This window comes from Sphaerodactylus townsendi, linkage group LG11 (assembly GCF_021028975.2).
Source record: "Sphaerodactylus townsendi isolate TG3544 linkage group LG11, MPM_Stown_v2.3, whole genome shotgun sequence".
Taxonomy (NCBI): Eukaryota; Metazoa; Chordata; class Lepidosauria; order Squamata; family Sphaerodactylidae; genus Sphaerodactylus; species Sphaerodactylus townsendi.
The window spans coordinates 59,784,177-59,790,176 of NC_059435.1; positions in this window are offsets into that span (position 1 = coordinate 59,784,177).

A 6,000-nucleotide genomic window follows, 5' to 3' on the forward strand; every position below is an offset into this window, starting at 1 on the left:
CTCAACCATCTCTCCGCAGCCAGCTCCAGAGGGCTGACCACCAATTGGGCAATACATCATACTTTAGACTGGATACAACCTTTTGCAATTCACGCACTTTCATATGAATCAATTGGGAGTTATCAGAAAGATTAAAACAACACATATTACTGCATTCTCACAACCTTGGTGATGTAACAACAATAAGTAATCAATAGCTGCACGATTATCTAGGGTCGCTTTGACGAAAGTTCCTGCTGTTCGGAGGCCAGAGCATCCAGAGCAATGGAGGTAGAGTTGATGGATCTTCAAGAAGGGCACAGGCCAGCCGGCCAATAGTCTTAGCATTGTAAGAAGCGAGTCCGGGGACTCCCACTAGGGAAGTTGCGAGGGAGACGAACTCCGCTTCGGAGAGGTGGGCAACCCCATCGCTCCCGCAAGAGGGGTCGAGGGGCAGAGTGGAGCGGCGGCGGCGGCGCCCGGGCTCTTGGGGTGGAGCCTGAGGCAGGACGATGGTGAGGCGACTAAGGCAACAGAGAGTCCCGCAGAGAGCCGAGCAGGGATGTAGCTGAAAGTTCTCTCCCCAAGTAAGTCCAGGAACCAACCCTTCGGGAGCAAGATGTTCCCAACACGGGGGGAATGTCCTCTGTAAGCTGAAGTTCCAGTTGGCCGAACCGGTGAATGGGGTTCCGGTCGGTTCCTCGTCTCGCCGCGCCGGAGATGCGGGCGCAGGTGTTGGACTCGTGATTAGCGACAGTCTTGGTGACAAGGGAGAGAGCGCCGGCCGGGAGGGTTTGGACGACAGGTCCCCAGTCAGCACTCATAGAGTACTTGATGGATGAAGCATTCATAAAGGGGCTTAAGCCAGACTCCGCTAGGAAGTCTCCGGGGGCTTTGCAAACGGGGAGCAGGCAGGAGCTTAGCAGGCTCCCGACTCCTAGGTACTGGCCCAGGCAGAAAGATGAGACGCTGGCAGCGGCAGCAAACTGCTCCCAGAGGCTGGTCTGGTGAAAGCTCGTCAGTGGCCGATTGCCATCGGTAGGAGGCAGCAGAGCAGGCAAGGATGGTGGGTCACGAGTTGGCGGTGATGATCGCAAAGAGAGCGGCACAGAGGTTCTCGGGTGTCTCGGTGGCCTTGCTGGCGCAGCAGCTCTTGAGCTTGGCTGGCGGTTGCTTTGACGCTTCCCAGGTCATCCGGTCTTTGGGCCGCCTACGCCGGCGTTCCCGCTGAGGCCGCTGGGCGGGATCCTTCAGAGAGATGTGTTCCATCTCTGATGGGGTTGGTTTCCTCCTGGCGCCATTCCATGGGCTGGCCCGTCATGGCGAGTCGGGATCCACAGGAGCCTGTAGGAATAGGGGCTTGAAACACACCCCTTCCCCAGGTTATAGGAGGGGGCCGGGTCCCGCCAGGCTCGGTTCTAGAGCGGGTGGCAGGAGATCAAGATCGAGTTTTTTATTCGAGTTAGAGTTTAATGTGTGAGGCTATTTTGCAGATCATGCGTGTAGTGCAATTCTGCTGGGGGCCGCCTATCCCTCTTTCTTAAAATTATATGACAGAGAGGGCAGGGGTGGGCGGACCCTGGGGAATTGTGGGTATGCATGCTTAATCAGTAGCACGAAAGGGGCTTTCGGAGCTCTTTGGGGGGGATGGGTGCGTCAGGGGAACAAGGCATTCAGGCGGTTGAAGGCAGAGGACTCCACATGCAGAGGGGGGGGTTTCCTTGTAAAGGAAATGTACTTACCGTGACTTTGGTGGCCAACGAGGGGCTGGATGGTGCTAAAATTTTGTGATCGAATTATCTTGGAGAAATGGCCGAAACCACTCCTTAAGGGGCGGTTTCGCCAGCTGCTCCTTAGGAAGTGATGATGGTGCTATAATACCATCACCACTGGAGGAGCCCAAACTGGTTTGTGGGTGAATTTGGTGCGGCAGCCTCCTCTTTAAACTGGGGCCTGTCCTGGCAGTGCTGCGGTATCAGGACGGGCCCAGATTTTAATCTAGGGAGGGCCAGTCAGCCAATTGGCCCTCCCGCCTCTACTTGGTTGAAAGACAGAGGGAAAAGGAAGGAGAGAGAAGGGGGTAGTTTCCTGCGGAAGTTCGAAGGCAGTTCGGAGGTACAGTCGGGATTAGTGATCTGTGTGATGGATTTATCCATCCCAGACTAAGGTCGTTTTGACCTGGCTCATGAGGTCTCTTCCCAGAGATTAACATGGATGTCCAAGATGATGGGATGCACCGTGAGTTGTCGCTCCAGTCCTGGAGCTGTGGACCGTGAGCGGAGCGGACGCTCCGTCTCGCGGTTTGTTTCCCCACCCCCCAGATGTGCGGGCAAGCCTCGGTCGGCCACTGGTCAGGCCACTCGGCTGCCCTGATGACAGTCACATCAGCGCCGGTGTCCACCAGGCCCTTAAACATGCATCCCTCTATGGCGAGCTCCAGGTACGGGCGGGAGCTTCCGATGGGTGTTTCCACCGCTGCGATGGTGGTGCTGGCTGCGCCATGTTGGCTGCCGGGGCTTGTTGCCTTTATTGGGTCGGCAGCGGGCAGCGCATGGGGCAGGAGGATCAGCTGTGCGCAGCTGGTTCCGTGGGCAACTCCTGTGGGATGTCTTCGTCCAGATCTGGAGGTGGATGGGTCCCTGGTGCGTGGAGTCGATTACTCCGGAATGATGAACACTCCCTGCTCAGCGGCGGAGGCCTTAGGCAGCACCAGCCCAATACTCCAGGTAGGGATGGGGTCGCCATACTGGGTTGGGGCGACAAGGACCTCGTGGGGGAACGTGACGGAGACTGGCTGGGTGCACAGGAGCGAGATGCGACGAGTAGGGGGCGGTTTGGGCGTGGGCCTTGGTGTCTGGGTCTGTTCTAATATTCTCCTCCTTGGTCCTGGGCTGGGGAGCCGCCCAGGCGCTGAGTTTCCCGATCGGCAGTCGCTTCTCCAATGGAAGCCTCTCTGGCACCGTGGGCACCGGGTCTTGGGCCGCCTTCTCCTCCTGGGGAGGACCCTCCATCCGGGGTTATAGGCCCCCACCGGCTGCCTACATTCCCTTCGTGAAGTGTCCGGGTCTGCCGCAGTTAAAGCAATCATCCTGAGGCTGTCCCCTGGCGGTGGTGAGTGCTGCGGCGAGGAGGCTAGGGTGGTGGGGGGAAGATCGGATGGCCTGGCAAGCTTTAAGCATGTCGGCCAGTTCGGGGTCTTTGCCCAGGCCCGGGGTTGCTCGGCGGCACCACGTGGCGGCGGCCCCCCGAGCGAGGCGCATGGGGGGCTCGTTTTGGGCCTCTGCGCCATCTACCTGCCTCTTGAGCGCTTCCTGGAGCCTGTTCACAAACTCGGCATAGGGCTCTTGGGGCTTTTGCCGTATGGCGGAGAAGCTCTGTGTGGGCTGGCCAGAATTGGGGACCTTGACAAACGCCTTGTAAGCGCACTCAGAGGCTGCACCGTAAGGGTGGCCTCAGGCAGGACAATCTGATTGTTGGGGTTACTGAAGGCATCGAAGCCGTAAAGTTGCGCGGCGGTGTAGGCGCCGCCGGAGGCGGCTGCCCTGCTAAAGCATTGCTGGCGGAACTCGCTCTCCCAGATCACAAATTGTGCAGGGCTCAGGAGCATGCGGAAGGTGGTCTTCCAGTCGTCCGGAACCATTAAGTGATTCCTCGCGATTGCCTCTAGCATGCCTCTCACGTAGGGGCTAGTGATTCCTACGTCCCGCATCGCTTTGCGGAGCTCAGTGAGGATGTTATAGCTTAAGGGCTGTACTCGACAACCCGGCCGAACAATGCCATCCTCCCCCTCGGTGTCTGTGAAATGGACGGGGCACAATGCGAGAATATCGGCATCGTCTTCCGTCAGGGTTTCTTTGCAGATCGCGGGCTAATACGCTCTGGCGAGAGTTTTGAAACCTGCGCCATTACGATGGCGCTGACGGAGGTGCGGTGGCTTCGGAAAATGAAGGCGGAGCAAGGGGAGGCGGCTGAGCCGCTGGAGAATTTGAAAGGGGTGGAGGAGCAAGGGGGCAGAAGCGAGGACAGGCGTCCAATTTAGCCGGATAGAGAAAATTCCGGGGTTGAAATTGAAGGTGAAAGATTCGAGAGGGAGGGCGGCCTACAGCAAGTGGAGATATTTTCATAGGTCTGCAGGCTGGATGGCGACATAGCATTGTCTCCACGTCCAGGGGTAGCAGTGACATACGGCGATGCGAGGCTCTGTGCGCAAGAGTGCGCCCGATGTTTTCCCAGTTCCTTAAGATTCAATGTCCCCCCTCTGGGTACGGCATATGGACATTGAGCTTCAATCTCCTCAAATCCAATTCTGGCGCAGCTCCCTTCTCTTTACTGGGGACTCCTGTCCGCATTTCACTAACGCTTTCAGTTCGATCCAGCGTGCGTTTGGTCATAAGTCCCCCCTGCTTTTGCAAGCTCCCATACTCACCACTAGGTGTTCCGTCGGACGATGAGAAGTGTCCTAGGACGCGTGTCTCTGGAGCCCGCGCCGATCCAGAGGACAGGCCGATACCGAAACTTGGTGGTCCCCTGGATGCGCCGATCCAGCCGGACTTCGGTATTGCGGCCCTTTCCCGAGGCGATCCGGTGAGCAGGGTGGAGGTTCGAGGATTCCCGGGTTTCGGCACCAGCTTGTATGGTCGCACCCTAACGTGGGTCAGCGCAAGAACGGTAGACTGCATTTTGACGCGGAGATAACATCTGGTGGGAGATTCGCCAGCAGCAGCGGAGCGCTGCATGAGGTCCGTGTTCCTAAGCCCGAAGTCTCCCGCCAGTGCTGGTTCCTGGCACCTTTATTGTGATTCTATCGGGGGCGTGTAGAAGGGAGGAAGGCGGAGTGGAGAGTTCTGGGAGAGCAGGAGGTCGTGAGAGTCATCATGTGATGCATGATCTCACCTGGCTACGATCGCGGAGAGGAGCTGTAATGCGTCTAAGCCTAATCCTCACCTGGGGGCAAGACCATTGTCCCTGCGCCCGGTGACTGAGCCAGACAGTTCACGACCCGTGACTCATAGGGGGATGAGGAGTGGGGGTGCGGTGCGACCAGAAGGCCGTAGGAGCGTAGGTGTTCCAGCGCTCGACCACGGTGCTGCTGGGTCAGCGGTGCATTACTACACGATCCCACTGGTTGTGCGGAGCACTTAGGTCGAATGCAGCTCGAACTTAGGTCGATAACCCAAGTGCGAAATCGACCAAAGTGTGTGTTTAGGTAAAGTGCCATTGGGTCACAGGTGACTTCTGGCAACCCCAGCAAGTGGCTTTCAAGGCAAGTGAAGCGAGAAAAAGCTGTGATTTGCCATTGTTTTCCTCTGCAGAGTCTTCCTTGCTGTTCTCCTGAGTACCAACCCTGCTTCGTTTTTGAGTTCTGATGAGGCTGAGCTACAGCATTCCACTGTCCTTCCTTCCTTTAAGATACTTTTTCACATCCCAAGTTCATATTTGTGTTCTCAACATGAAGAACAGGCATCTTTCCTGGAGGCAACACTGCACAGAATAGACTTGGGGATGGAGTATCAATATATGGGCCCTTGGAAAAGACAGTATAGCTGAATAGCATGCCTATATTTATATTTGCCTCTCCCTCTTATTAAACACTGTTCTCAAAATGACCTATTAAAATATATGTATAGTTTAGAGATTTCACCCAGCCCACTGGGCTCAAAGCAGCTGAAAATGGAATGATATAAAACAACATCATCTACCTCACAGAGTTTTGAGAATAAAATGGAGAGGAGAATGACATAAAATGCTTTGGCTCCGCATTGAGGAGAAAGGTAGGTATTAATGAAGTAATGAAGTGAAGGTATGAATGAAGTAAATAAATAAATAAATAGAATAGTAATAAATAAATAGAAGTAAATAGAAGTAATAGAAGATAGTGAGTAAATAAATAAATAGAAGAACACGTGAGCGACAGATTTACTTAGTTCTTGAGAGAAAATCTGCATTTCGTTTCCACCTTTGACTCAAAAAGGGAAGTACTATGAATTTGTCCTACGTAAGGATGAATTTGTACAGAAACAC